This window comes from Macaca fascicularis, chromosome X (assembly GCF_037993035.2).
Source record: "Macaca fascicularis isolate 582-1 chromosome X, T2T-MFA8v1.1".
NCBI classification, from domain to species: Eukaryota; Metazoa; Chordata; class Mammalia; order Primates; family Cercopithecidae; genus Macaca; species Macaca fascicularis.
Window position 1 is genome coordinate 24,731,250 of NC_088395.1, and position 15,762 is coordinate 24,747,011.

At 36.9% G+C, this 15,762-nt stretch overlaps 1 protein-coding gene across 5 annotated transcripts in view; it reads left to right on the top strand.

The window, feature by feature from the left end:
- POLA1 (DNA polymerase alpha 1, catalytic subunit) overlaps positions 1–15,762 on the top strand; it is a 307,953-nt gene that overhangs the window by 80,171 nt on the left and 212,020 nt on the right. The window lies entirely within an intron of this gene.

A 15,762-nucleotide genomic window follows, 5' to 3' on the forward strand; every position in this document is an offset into this window, starting at 1 on the left:
TTTAGAGAAAGCATCTGTGGAATTTTACAGTGGATGTTCTTTTGTAGCCATATTAATTTTACTCCTTTTGAGTAGTATCATTTTACCAGCCAGAATCTAGAGCACGCAAATGCATTATCAGAGTGATTTGAAACAGTGATGTACACACGAGCACTGTGGGAATGGTTCTGATGCTTTCAAGGCCTAGAGTCTCACTGCATATATTCTGAGCCAGAGTGTTAAGCCTACTGCCTTAAGAAGCCTTTGCTTCTCCTTTTAATCTTTCGAATTTATGAAACCAACAGCTTTGTAGTCTTCAATAGGAGGATTGTACGTAGAGCTCCAAAGATTCTTAGAACATAGAAACCATAAAGAGGAATGTGTCTGTGTTTACTCTTGTGTTGTGTTATATGCACAATGTAGAACTTTTTGAAATTAAAACGACAGAGGTAGAAGATATTTTAAAAGATTACTAAACGTTAGATTTTTAGACTCATCTCATTTAGGCTGAAAGGAACCTTCTAGTCCAGCCCCCTCATTTTACGGATGAAAAAATGTAAGTCCATAAGGTCCCACTGAGCCAGAATCAGGGTTGATATAAAACCTAGAGGTACCTTCCCAAGCCAGATCTGATTGGATCTCACTGCTCTTATAACTGCTATAGAACACCACCGCAGCATTTAGAAAGTATTGAATCATTATATAAGAAAATGACTGTCTCAGTAAAACAGTGTAGTTGTTGAGTCAATAGTCCAAGCAGGTTTTATCGTTTGTATTAAGTAACTTCAGCTGTTCCATAGTCTTCAGAAAGTCTGAGCTGACTATATTTATTTTATCCACCTTTTACCCAGTTAACAGAATACTTACTCTCTTATTGCCACTTAAAAGTCATCTGGAAGACTCATGCTGATAATGTAATGCATGGTGAAGGAAGGGGGTAAAGTAGGAAAACATAATTATTGCATGCACGGTTTTTTTAAAGGCTCTTTTCTCCTCTTTTTCCCAGTTTAGTTGGGTAAATCTGATTTGTACAGCATTTTCCCCCCTTTTCTTTTCCTAAATTGGTTAAGAGCTGGAAACTATTCAGGAAAAGCTATAAGCTATAGCAAAGCATGTGAAAAGACAGTAGTTTGTGCCTTTCTCAACCTTGTTATAGATCTGTGGATAGTTTGGAGTTTACAAAACTGTACTTAAATATTTTATTTAATATAGGCTAGGGACACATTTCTATTTGCTATTGATGACTGTCAAAACAACTTCCCTAGAACGATTGTCACAAAGCACGGGGCCTCATTTTCTGATGGAGAAACTGCTTTGGTTTATTCTCACTGTGTTTTTACATGATTATTTCTTATTTTCTCAAGTGCTTATGACATTTAAAAAATCTGTAGTTGAGAATTTTGGCAGCCAGTAGTATGAGAAAGAGAAACTGGGTGCCTGTAAACTATTAAAATACGAACAAATGATAGCAAAACTGAACCAGGAAGAACATGAGCTTGAAATTGTTGATGAATGTGATCTAGGCCTAAGACAAGCTGAAAGTGTATTTCTCATTCATTCTTTTCTTAACCAGAATTGCTTTTCCTTCAAACTCAAGCAAATCTTTTGTTTAATCCTTGGTAATTGATACTTCAGAGGATTTCTTTATTTCAGTTATTGATGGACATTATTCTTAGGATTCAGTACTGGGTCAAGATGTGTGTTTTTCAGCAATGTTTGACCGAATCCCAAGCTTTCTCAAGGCATATTTAAAAACCAGTACTGGTAATAGGCAGACTTACATACAGTTTTATCAGTTTATCTCTGCTTTTTTGAGGGAGGGGGAGTTTCAGCTAAGTTGGGTTTGTGCTCATGAAATACAATACAAAAAGATTTGACCAAATAACTTTCTAATCATCCTTGCTGTATGCATATTTTGGTAAAATCCTGCTCACAGGGAAAATGTCTTGTTAAGTTTTGGTTACACTAAAGGCATTCTGAGCAACTAACTTGGGTGTGTAGGGCTAAAATTATTTGAAACGCTGAGATTGTATTGTTTTGGGAAGAACTTTAATAGCATTCTATTTGTATTATATGTTCCTGTTAAGGCAATGGAAAAGTTATTAGGTGAATATATTTTTTCAAATAATTAACTTTTTGTCTTTAATTTTTTATTTTAAAAAGCTTATTGTGTTGTCTTGTATTAAAAAACACATAATGGAAAATTTGCCATCTTAACCATTTTTAAGTGTGCAGGTGCACACAACACAGGTGCACTATGCAATTCACTGGCAGTTACAGTAGAGTAAGAAGTAGATATATTTGCCTTTTGGGATCTTGGGAAAAAGACTGCTATCTATCTCTCATCCTTATGGAATCCTTAAGTGGTAGGTGCCAAGGGCTAAGGTGAGTGGGGAGAGGTGGAGGGAGTTCTTTAATGGGTACAGAGTTGAACTTTCTCTATAAAGCATTTAAGCTTTTTTGTTGCCATTAATTGCTTCTATGGGCTAAAGAAACTGAAAGTATGGGCAGGTAATCACTTGGCTACTAATATAAAGAGGAAGTGAAACAAAGGACTGGCTTAATGGTTCAGGGTGGAAAGTATACACAGTTAAAAGTAATGTTATATGGTCTTGTAAATAGTTGTGCATATATCCGATGTCAATAAGAATTAGTAATACCAAGTTAAAAGAAAAGCATTATTTTAATATTTGTATACGTTTTGGAAATGGAAGATGGAATTGTTTAAAGAGCAAAAAACTAAAGATGTTCTAGTTAGTAAGTGACTTTATTTGATGTGATTTGTTATTCAGATTTACCTGTGATTAGAGTGGTCATATATTCTTAATAGTTTCTTCCTTTTTATGAGACAAGGTAAGAGTAGCTTGGCATCTAAGTTTTGGATAATGTGTTGCTACTTTATTTATTTATTTTTCCCCCAAGATGGAGTCTTGCTCTGGAGTGCAGTGGCACGATCTCGGCTCACTGCACCCTCCGCCTCCCAGGTTCAAGTGATTCTCCTGCCCCAGCCTCCTGAGTAGCTGGGACTATGGGTGCCCGCCACCATGCCTGGCTAATCTTTGTATTTTTAGTCGAGATGGAGTTTCACCATGTTGGCCAGACTGGTCTCGAACTCCTCACCTCAAGCAATCTGCCCACCTTGGCCTCCCAAAGTGATGGGATTACAGGCGTGAGCTACTTGTCTTGAGAGGCATCCTTAACATGTTGGATGGCCTACCCTTATTTGCCGAACTAAAATATGCTAAAATTATTTTGGTTTTGAGAGCTTTTGAAAAATCATCTGACTTTGATCTAGCTAATATGGGTTTTTTCCCTATGCTCTGGGCACTATCCTAAGTATTTTACATACATGACTTAATCCTCATAGAAACCCTGTGATATTATTTTTCCTTTTTTTCAGAAAAGGAAAGCAGCTATAGAGAGGTTAAATTGCTCACCTAAGGTCACAGATGTAACAATGGAATTAGGATTTGAACCGAGGTGGTTGGCTCTGGGTTGACATTTATCATTTTAACTGCTTTGTGATGTTACTCTATACTCAGCATGTAAACGTTCTTGGCATTCAGCACATTGTCGGATTTAAACAAATAACGGTTATGTCTGTTGAACTTCTTGGAATGACTGGAGATGAAGTAGTTTGCTATAAAAATAAGATAGGAAGCCATTTTACTGGACACTACTGATTTAGCTAATTGATTTCAATCCAGGAACTGATTAGACATTGATTTCTTTTTTTTTTTTTTTGTCACCCAGGCTGGAGTGCAGTGGCACCATCTTGGCTCTCTGCAACCTCCGCCTCCTGGGTTCAAGCGATTTTCCTGCCTCAGCCTCCCAAGTAGTTGGGATTACAGCTGCCCACCACCACACCCAGCTAATTTTTGTATTTTTAGTAGAGACAGTGTTTCACCACCTTGGCCAGGCTAGTCTCGAGCTCCTGACCTCGTGATCCACCTGCCTCAGCCTCCCAAAATGCTGGGATTACAGGTGTGAGCCACCGCACCTGGCCTAGACATTGATTTCTAACCTTGAGGTCCATGTGTGAGTTCCAAGAGAAACTAAAGAATGACCTCAGACAATCATTTAGCAAATGATATTGTTTTGTTCATGTAGTATGGCTTTTGTCCTCTGCTTTTACATTTGTACAATAATATAATTTAAGAACTGGTCCTGACTTTCTAGGTAGTCAAATTCAACCTCTGCGTTTTACCATTTGAGGAAACAGGTTGAAGAACCTTCTTAAGGTCACTAAAAAAGGAAGTGCCAGAGCCAGGATTTAATGCATAATAGCTCACACTGACCTAGTTTTACCATGAGCCAGACACTGTTCTAGAGGCTTTATATATGTTAACTCATTAACTCCTCAGAACAAGCCTATGAAGTAGGTACTGCTGTATACCCATGTTACAGTTGAGAAAACTGAGGTTATGTAACATACACAAAGTCACACAACTAATAATGAGTAGAGCCAGGATTCAAATGCAGTCATTTTGGCTCCAGTCTGTGTCTAAACCCTACTAATGGTTGTAACATATATAATTGCCATATTTTTTTAAGAGCAAAAATGGTTGAATATCAGCCATTTCTTGTAGTTCAGTCTGACATAGCTTGAGCTCTTTCTACAGCATTTCACCACCGTATTTGTGGTTATTATTATATCCCACTTGATGTTGGTATATGATCCTTTTTAATGTGCTGTTGAATTTGGTTTGTTAGTATTTTATTGAGGATTTTTATATCTGTGTTCATCAGGAGATCGGCCTGTAGTTTTCTTTTTCTTTTCATATATTTGATTAGCTTTGGTATCAAGGTAATGCTGGCCTTGTAAAATGAGGTTGGAATGGTTCCTTCCTCTTTACTTTTGGAAGAATTTGAGATGCTGTTCTTTAAATGTTTGGTAGAATTCACCAGTGAAGCCAATGCATGTTGGTCCAGTATCCTGTTGAATAGAAGTGGTGAGATAAAAAATCCTTATCTTGTTTCTGATATTAGGGGGAAAGCATTCAGTCTTTCAGCATTAAGTATGTTGTCAGCTGAAGATTTTTTTTTATATATCCTTTTTCAAGTTGAGGAAATACCTTTTTGTTCTACTTTCTTGAGAGTTTTTTAATGAGTGTTGGATTTTTTCAAATGCCTTTTCTATGTCTATTGAAATGATCATAAGATTTTTCTTGTTTTGTTCTGTTTTATATTTTAGTTTGTTAATATGGTGATTTATAATGATTGCTTCTTCAGGTGTTAAGTCAACCTTGCATTTCTGGGATAAACCCGACTTGGTCATGGTCTATGAATACTTTATTTTTGAATTTTTAGTTAACTAAAACGTTTAGAATTTTTACATGTATGTTTATGAGGAATATTGGTCTGAAATTTTCTTTTCTTGTAATATCTTTGTAAGTCTTGGTCAGACCAGGGTAATGCTGCCCTCACAATGTATTGAGAAATATTCCTTCCTCTTCCATTTTCTGGGAGCGTTTGTGTAGAAATGGTATTATTTTGTCCTTAAATGTTCGGAGTAATTCACCACTGAAGCTATCTGGGCCTGGACTTTTATTTGTTTAAAAATTTTTAACTACAAGTTCAGTTTCTTTGACAGACATTCAGGTTGTCTGTTTCTTCTTGAGTGAGCTTTAGTATAATAGTTTGTGCCTTTCAAGAAATTTGTCTGATTTATTGGCACGAAATTTTTAAATAACATTCCCTTTTTATCCTTTTAATATCTAGAATTGGTAATGGTGTCATCTCTCATTGCTGATGTTGGTAATTTGTGTCTTTTCTTTTTTTCCAGCGATGGTAGTCACCCTGAACTCTGTCTTCTGGCTCTTCAAGCCAGAAGAAATGGGCATGTTGCCTGGTGCCTTTCCTTTTTACCAATTGTAGACATCCCTCCATTTTTGGCAGGTTTTTTGTTGCACTCCAGTGCCTTCAGATAGTGGCTTTTTACATTGTCTGGAGGTTATCATTGTTTTCTGTAAGAGGCTATTTTTGCCCGATGCTGAAGATGGAATCTCTGGGTTTTGGTTTTGTGACATTCTAGCAAAGCCAGATGTGCTTTGCTATAATGAAAGTGTGGAACTGGATAATTGAGCAGCACTGTTTATTCATTGTTGCCTTTATTGGATCTGATACGGAATAACCCCACTGGATATTAGAGTAAATTACAGAGTTAGGGAAAGGTGAAAAAGAGAAATGTCGGGCTAGCTCTTTTCAAAATATTTTCAGTGGGAGAAATTTTTACACTTTTAAAAGCGAGCTTTTTAAAAAAATGACCATTTTGAGTACTGAATATGTTAAGCTTCTGAATGATTTTGAATGCTTTTGCTTGTCATGGGGAAGTTTTTCAAGAGAAAATGATGTTTTAGGCCTAAAAACAAAGCATTTCTAATTGCTTAATGTGTATTGTATCAAGTAAATTAGCATTAGGTCATATTAATGCTATGGTACTTAAATATTTTATTTGTAGTGGAATCCATTTTCTGATCCTTTTATACCGAGCATTTATGCCAATTTTAGTATATATTGTAATTTGAATTGAAAAATGCTAGAAGAAGTCATCTTAGGTCTCTGGATCTCAGCCTGGTATTTACTGAGTAGCTGTCAGGAACCATGCACTGTTCTAGGCACAGGAGGTTCAGTGGTGAATGAGGAGCTTATATTCTTAGAAGCTCAGAAATCCAACCCTGTTAGCACACTGTGGATGGTCAGACTCACATGTACTTGCCCTAATGCCAATTTGTTCATCTGAAATGAGAACTACAGCTGTTAATTAGACTGGTGAGGTCGAACTGAGAGATTAGTGCATTTTCTCTTTATAGACAACCCACATGGGAAGCCAAATTACAATCACAAGGTTGCTTGGTGAGAATGGAATCAAAACAAAGGGACTTGGATAGATAATCCATGATTAGGACACACCTGCCACAGAGACTATTTGGGTTTTCCCTAAGTAATGCTGAGCAGTAAAGCTTGCCACTGTCTGGGTCTTTGGACTTATTTTTATGCTGACCATTTTCCTTTGTTCACACAATCTTTTTCAAACCAAGCTACAATACAGTTCACTAAGTGACAAGCACATTCCAGGCCTGCTTCCTAAGATTAAACTTATATCACCTTTGGAAACACGTAGAGGCTTCCAAATTCTGAGCTTAGGTAAACACCTTTAGAGAGTCTCTTGGTTGATTTCAACAGAGTGCTACCTTAGCCATTGTGCAAGTGGGTTTTACCCTCAGAGGGTATCCTTTTTTTCTCCCTTACATCCATGGTGTGGAGGAAGTGTTTGAGTCCCTTACAGTTGTCCCCATGTACTGCCAATAATATAGTTTTATTCTGTTCCAGTGGTAATGGAAGATTTGACTTCTGTTTTTTTATATGAATTACTGATGCCAAACCCTTATTAAATCAGTCCCCACTTCTACCATGTTTCCACAGGAGAGGCTAATCTGTCTTAAGGTAAAACGAATTTATTTGAAAACGTAGTAAATAGCTAAACTTGAACCTAGAAAGTCCTGGAACCCAAGCATACATGTTTGATTTTTGTTGTTGTTTAATGAGGGGAGATACTATAATTCTCTTTAAAAGATCCAGGGAACATGCCTTCAGGGATGAATCACATGCCTTGAGGTCTAATAGAGACCCAAACACTGGAATTGTGAGCCATTTTCACGTACTAGATTCTTATATTGTTCCTTCAATTATTGTGTGTACACCAGTGGTCCACAATTTGGGTTAAAGTACTACTCAGTTTACTGTTTAAAAAAGTAAACGATGTTAAGACCCAATGATAGCCATGGTTGTCATGTTTTCAGTACAAATAAAGTGGTATCACTGTCCATATATCCACCAAAACCTATGGTCAGCCAGCAAAGCCTTGGCAGTTACCTGTTTGCAAGTTCCTTGGAGGCAAGAACCATAACAATAATAGCAGTAGTGAAAGTACATAGTGATATATGTGTGTAGTGCTTTGTAGTTTTTTCACAGAGCCCTGTCACTTGAGTTATCTAAATTTCACAAGTGTAATATATAATGTGTAGGTATGTTGGTAACCATTTCTGCTTTCTAGTCAACCATAACCTTACCTACACTCTTTTGTACTGTAAATTTTTGGCCTGAGAAATAGGAAAATCTATTTTCCCCCTTCAGACTGCCAAAATACCTTCTTTTATGGACAAATTTAATTGCTTTGTGAAATTTTAGGCTGTGCTTCTAAGAATTCTTAACACCAACTTGATCTTTAAAGTCTTTTCTTGATTTATTTCTTTTTTTAGGCTAATAAAAATACCAGGCCATTCTCAACCATTTTTTAGTCTCCACACCATTCGTAAAATATATCCCAATTAATAACAGTTTTCCTTACATTACTTGTGCAGATATCAGTGTTCTGATTCTGCACTGTCCAGTATGGTAGCCACTAGCCACAGGTGACTATTTGAATAAATTATTTAAAGTCAAATAAAAATTCAGTTTCTAAGTCACACTAGCCACATTTCAAGTGCTCAATAGCCATTATGTGGCTAGTGACTGCAGTTAGTACAGATATAGAACATTTCCATCATTGTAGGAAGTACTATTAGAAAGCGTTGTTCTAGAAATCTAATTTCTGCTTAGTTTTTCGGGGGAAGATAATCAAATAATTCTATCATTTATCATGTTATCTGCAAGATTTATATATATATATATTTTTTTTGGCGATGGAGTCTCACTCTGTCACCCAAGCTGGCGCAATCTCAGCTCACTGCAACCTCCGCCTCCAGGGTTCAAGTGATTCTCCTGCCTCAGCTTCCTGAGTAGCTGGGATTACAGGTGCAAGCCACCACGCCTGGCTAATTTTTGTATTTTTAGTAGACATGGGATTTCACCATGTTGGCCAGTCTGGTCTCGAATGATTCGCCCTCCTCAGCCTCCTAAAGTGCTGGGATTATAGGCATGAGCCACTGTGCCTGGCCAAGATTTATATTTCTAAATAGATCCGCTGAGCCTGCCTAGATGATGTAAAATACTGTTTTACATATATTTTTTAAAATTATCTTCCCCCGAAAAACTAAGCAGAAATTAGATTTCTAGAACAACGCTTTCTAATAGTACTTCCTACAATGATGGAAATGTTCTATATCTGTACTAACTGCAGTCACTAGCCACATAATGGCTATTGAGCACTTGAAATGTGGCTAGTGTGACTTAGAAACTGAATTTTTATTTGACTTTAAATAATTTATTCAAATAGTCACCTGTGGCTAGTGGCTACCATACTGGACAGTGCAGAATCAGAACACTGATATCTGCACAAGTAATGTAAGGAAAACTGTTATTAATTGGGATATATTTTACGAATGGTGTGGAGACTAAAAAATGGTTGAGAATGGCCTGGTATTTTTATTAGCCTAAAAAAAGAAATAAATCAAGAAAAGACTTTAAAGATCAAGTTGGTGTTAAGAATTCTTAGAAGCACAGCCTAAAATTTCACAAAGCAATTAAATTTGTCCATAAAAGAAGGTATTTTGGCAGTCTGAAGGGGGAAAATAGATTTTTTAAAATATATGTAAAACTGGGAGGCTGAGGCAGGCTGATCACCTGAGGTCAGAAGTTCGAGACCAGCCTGGCCAATATGGCGAAACTTCGTCTCTACTAAAATACAAAAAATGAGCCAGGTGTGGTGGCATGCGACTGTAGTCCCAGCTACTCAGGAGGCTGAGGCAAGAGAATCACTTGAATCCAGGAGGCAGAGGCTGCAGTGAGCCGAGATTGTGCCACTGCACTCTAGCCTGAGCAACAGAGCAAAACTCTGTCTCAAAAAATAAATAAATAAAAATAAAACATCACATAAATCTTTTATTTTCTTAGCGCCTCCTAAGTTATAGGTCTCACAGGTAAGCAGCAGTGGGAATTGAAGTAGACACTAATATAATAAAAATGTCCGCTGGAGTGCAGTAGAAAAGATAGGTGCAGGTACACTGTTCTGCACTAAACAGAAAACACGTAGTTATCATATAAGGAGAAGCGACCAACTGACAGTAATCTTAAGATGATTCACCAAATTAAGATATCATGATGCAAAAATTCAGGTCAGTCATATTCAGATAAAATATTAGTTAGGGAGTTTAGCTTGAAAAGGCACTTGACAATTGGAGAATCTCTCAAATGTATAGCTGATACTAAAAATGAGTTATCACTTGTTAGGTTCTTAAGTGTTACAAGTTAATTCAGTAAGATAATAAATTTCCTTTTTCTCTTTCTGCTTATATGTTCACATTGTACAGAATGAAAGAAAAAATCCAGGCTAACATCCAAAGACTGTATTTTTGCCATGAGTGATTCAGGGAACTTGAGGTTTTAAGGATGTAGTATCCTGTAATGTATTCAGTTTAACTGGGACGAAACATCCAGAGAAACCCCTTTGATCCTTGCCTGTGTAAAAATGGTCTCATGAGTGACTGAATATAATGGAGAGGCATATTTATTAGGGGTGACCAGCGCTATTCCATGGTGAAGGACAGAATTGGAGCTTTGTAGGACAGAAGTGTATCTGGATACATACTAAATTCTAGATAGATGAAGAAAATTGTGTGAATTTCGAAAAAATGATTGCGTTTTACAAAAAACAAGAGCAGAGTACCACAAACACTGGCAGTTGTTACAGTAGTGTGATTCTGAATGATTGATTGTATGTTTAATCCCTTTTTCACTTTTAAAAGTCATTACTTTCTTGCAAAGTCAGACAATATTAAAGGGCAACGTTTTTTTAAAAAAATATTTAATTGACAAAGATATATTAAAGGTGTACAGTGTGATGATTTGATATGCATATACATTGTGCAGTGATTACCACAACCAAATTAATTAACACATCCATCACTATGCATGCTGTACAATAGATACCCAGAGCTTGTTCATCTTATAACTGAAAGTTCATCCCCTTTGACCAACGTCTTCTCATTTCCTCCACTCCCCAGACAGACCCTGATAACCACTCTTCTACTCTCTGCTTCTATGAGTTCAATGTTTTTAGATTCCACATATAAGTTACATCATACAGCATTTGTTTTTCTGTGGCTGGCTTATTTCACTTTGCATAATGTCCTCCAGGTTCATCCATGTCGTTGCAAATGGCAGGATTTCCTTTTTTATGGCCAAATAATACATTCCATTTTGTATGTGTGTATACGTCCCACATTTTGTTCATCCATTTATCCCTCAGCGGACACTTAGGTTGTTTCCATATCTTGGCCATTGTGAATAATGCTGCAGTGAACATGGGCATACAGATAAACCTCTTCAAGATAACTGATTTCATTTTCTTTGGATGTAATTTTTTGGGGAACCTCCATACTGCTTTCCATAATGGCTATCCCAGTTTACATTGCCACCAACAGTGTACAAGGGTTCTTTCTCTTCACAACCTTGTAAACGTGTTGTATATAGCTATCCTAACAGATGTGAGATGGCAAGTCACTGTGGTTGTGATTTGCGTGTCTCTGATGATTAGTGATGTTGAGTACCTTTTCATATACCTGTTGGCCGTTTCTGTGTCTTCTTTGGAAAAATATCTATTCAGGTCCTTTGCCCATTTATTTTTATTTTATTTTTAGGGACAGGGTCTCATTCTGTTGCCTAGGCTGTAGTGCAATGGCACAATCATAGCTCACTGCAGCCTCAAACTCCTGGGTTCAAGTGATCCTCCCACCTCAGCCTCCCAGGTAGCTGGGACTGTAGGTGTGCATCATCATCATCAGGCCTGGCTATTTTTTTTTTTTTTTTTTTTTTTTTGAGACGGCCTCACCTGTGGCCCAGGCTGGAGTATAGTGGCATAGTCAGGGCTCACTGCAATCTCTACCTCCCAGGCTCAGGAGATCCTCCCACCTCAGCCACCCCAGTAGCTAGGACTACAGGCATAGGCATGTGCCACCATGCCCTTCTAATTTTTTGTAAAGATGGGTTTTTGCCAGGTTTTGCCATATTGCCCAGGCTGGTCTTGAACTCCAGAGCTCAAGTGATCCACCCACCAGAGCCTCCCTAATTTCTTTTTTAAAGACAGAGTCTTGCTGTGTTGCCCAGGCTGGTCTTGAACTCCTGGCCTCAAGTGATCCTCCCACGTTAGCCTCCTGAGTAGCTGGGATTACAGGCCATTTTTTAATCTGGTGGTTTGTTTTTTTGCTGTTGAGTTGTGTAGGTTTCTTATATGTTTCAGATATTAACCCCTTATCAGATAAATGGTTTGCAAATATTTTCTCTCATTTTTGTAGGTTGTCTTTTCGTTTTGTTGATTGCTTTCTTTTTAGTTTGTTGCGGTCCTACTTATTTATTTTTGCTGTTGTTGCCTGTGCTTTTGGTGTCATATCTAAAAAAATCATTGCCAACACCAATGTCAGGGAACTTTTTTCCCCTATATTTTCTTCTAGGAGTTTATGGTTTCCAGTCTTACATTTAAGTTTTAGATCCATTTTGAGTTAATTTTTGCATATAGTATGAGACAAGGATTTAATTTTATTCTTTCGTATGTGGATATCTAGTTTTCCCAGTACCATTTATTGAGGAGACTTTTCTTTCCCCATTGTGAGTTCTTGACCCTCTTGTCAAAGATTGGTTGACCATGTATGCAAGGGTTTATATCTGGGTTCTCTGTTCTGTTCCATTGGTCTTTGTATCTGTTTTTATGTCAGTACCATATTGTTTTGATTACCATAGTTTTGTAACACAGTTTGAAATCAGGGAGTGTGATGCCTCCAGCTTTGTTCTTTCTTAAGATTACTTTGGCTATTTGGGGTCTTTTGTTGTGGTTTCATGCAAGTTTTAGGATTGTTTTTTCTATTTCTGTGAAAAATGCCACTGGAATTTTGATAGGAATGACATTGAATCCATAGATTGCTTTGGGGAGTATGGATACTTTAACAACATTAATTCTCATTTTAAAGATGATAATTCATTTTATGAGGCCAGCATTAACCTGACACTAAAGCCAGATAAGGATGCTACAAGAAAATAAAATTACAGGCCAGTATCCCTGATGAACACAGACGCAAAAATCCCCAATAAAATACTACTAGCAAACCGAATTTAACAGGGCATTACAAGAATCATACATCATAATCAAATGGGATTTATCCCTGGTGTATAAGAATGTTTCAACGTATGCAAGTCAGTAAATGTGATACACCACATTAACAGAATGAAAGATAAAAATCATATGATAATAGATGCAGAAAAAGCATTTGACAAAATTCAATATCCTTTCATGATAAAACCCCTCAACAAATTAGATATGGAAGGAAAGTACCTCAACACAATAAAAGCCATGTATGACAAGCCCACAGCTAAAATCACACACAACAGTGAAAAGTGGAAATCTTTTCATCTAAGATTGGGAACAAGATAAGGATGCCCACTTTTACTACTTCTATTCTACATAGTAGTGGAAGTCCTAGGCAGAGCAGTTAGGCAAGAGAAAAAAGTAAAAGGCATGCAAATCAGAAAGGAAGAAGTTAAATGTTTGTAGATGACATGATCTTATATATAGAAAACGCTAAAGACTCCACCAAAGAACTGTTAGACCTAATAAGTGAATTCCGTAAATTTGGAGGATACAAAATCAACATACAAAACTCAGTTGTTTCTATACACTAACAATAAACTATCTGAAAAAAAGTATTAAGAGAAATCTCATTTGCGATGGCATTAAAAAGAATAAAATACTTAGGATTAAATTAAACCAAGGAGGTAGAAGACCTATACATTATAAACTATAAAACATTGATGAAAGAAATTGAAGACACAAATACATGGAAAGGGCCTGTGTTCATGGATTTTTTTTTTAAGGCCTTTCCGTTAGGTCGGGTGATATGTGTAATGTTCACAGAGAAAGCAAATAGTCCCCTTTTTTTCTATATTCATTTTAGATCTTCTTTGCTGAAGTAACAGCTTGTTATAAGCATGAGTATGGAAAAGAGATTTCTATTCGTATTTAAAGAACATCAGTAATAAAAACATTTCCCTAGCTATGACAAAGAACAGCCTTTGTTTAAGGGTTAGGTATGTCTAAGGAAGTGACTCTTGTTAAGAACTAAGGAATAAAATATAATTCATCTTATCTTGTGTAAGGAAAACTGTCCTAACTTGCAAGCCGCTGAGTGCCAAATTTACATTTAAAGCTAAAGTAATGAAGCCTTTATTTTTTGCCAGAAACTCCCATTTCTCTCCCAAATATATTCTCTATCAAGAAAAAAAGCTCATTATTTTGCATGGTAATGTGTCTTTGCTGATGCAGAAAAGCAACATAATTCAGGATGAAGGATTAATTTAAACTTTCTTATGTACTCTTTTGCAGATAATTAGAATTATTTCTCAGGATCTAAAGGTGGGTTTACAGAGTACACCAAAAAGAATAGCTTTATCCTGGTGAATTGCAAAGGAAGGGTATAGTCCTTTACTCTTCAGGAGGAAGAGGTTCCTGAAAACTGTGGTTAGATGTAGAAATTAACTCAGAACTTTAGACTTCATAGAAACTATAGTTGCAGGAGGTTTGAAGTTTAGGGTGTGTCTATGGAAATTCTTAAGAACAAACAGTATTTACATTCATTTAAATCTTCTCAACGTAATACAAATGACCCTTTATATTCTTTTATTTAGCAATAAGGGATCCATTTTCTTTTTCATTTACTATCCCTTAAGAGAAAATTGGCTTTGTTGCAGATAAGCATGCTCTGAGACATTTCTCCTCCTCCACTATGGCTAATTTTCTTTGGCACTATTCGTTGCCTTTCTGATTTTTAAATGGAGAAATTGTTGACGTCCATCTCCCTGGAGCTCCCCACTCACATCCTGCCCCCTCCTGCTGACTTAGATGCCGTCAGAGTGTGGCTTCATTCTAAAAATCTTTATTTCTGTTCCAACGTTAGCTTTTACCTTCCTTTCCTATTCTCAACTGCAGCTTCATCTTTCTCTAATTATCCCCAACAGGATTGAATCATAGTTTTGTGCAATTTATATATACTGAAACTGAATGAAATTTTTGAAGTTGCCCCAAAAATACACAGAAGTAAAATTGAGAATATGCAAGTTCAGTTTAATAAGATTAGATATGAGAAATTAGTGTCATATCCTGCAAATGTATATGAATATGTACGCTAATTTTACGTGTATATGCAGCCCCCCACTTATTTATTTTTATGTGTGTGTGTGTGTGTGTGTGTGTGTGTGTATATATATATATATATATAAACACATTTAACCTAAGAAGGACTTGCAGTAAGCTGCTCAAGAACTTTCAGAGGTTCTAACACAGTTGCACATTTCAGCAAAAGCAGGCAATATGCTTACTATCAATCGGTGGCATAATCATTTATTGAGCACTGCTTTGGATTTGTGAACAAATGGACTTATTATACAGCCTTTTGGAGCCTAAATGGTTCCGAAGACAAAAATCTTCTCTGCTATTCCAGTGTAAGGGTTTCAGATCATAAGTAGCAGTCAACTATGAATTCCGGAAGCCAGACCTGTGTCACCTGTCCTCATTCCTTGAAACTTGGAGGTATCCTAGATGAGGTAGGAGATGTCACTGACCCCGCCCAACTGGTAGTCATCAGACTTTGGAGGAAGCACAAACATGTTGGAACTTTTGTTCTATTAGTACGCTAAACTGTTAAAGCCTTGATTGTTTTTTTTTTTTGTTGTTATCGTTTGTTTGGAGATGGAGTATTGCCCTGTTGCCCAGGCTGGAGTGCAATGGCACAATCTCAGCTCACTGCAACCTCCGCCTCCCTGTTCAAGCAATTCTCCTGCCTCAGCCTCCCGAGTAGC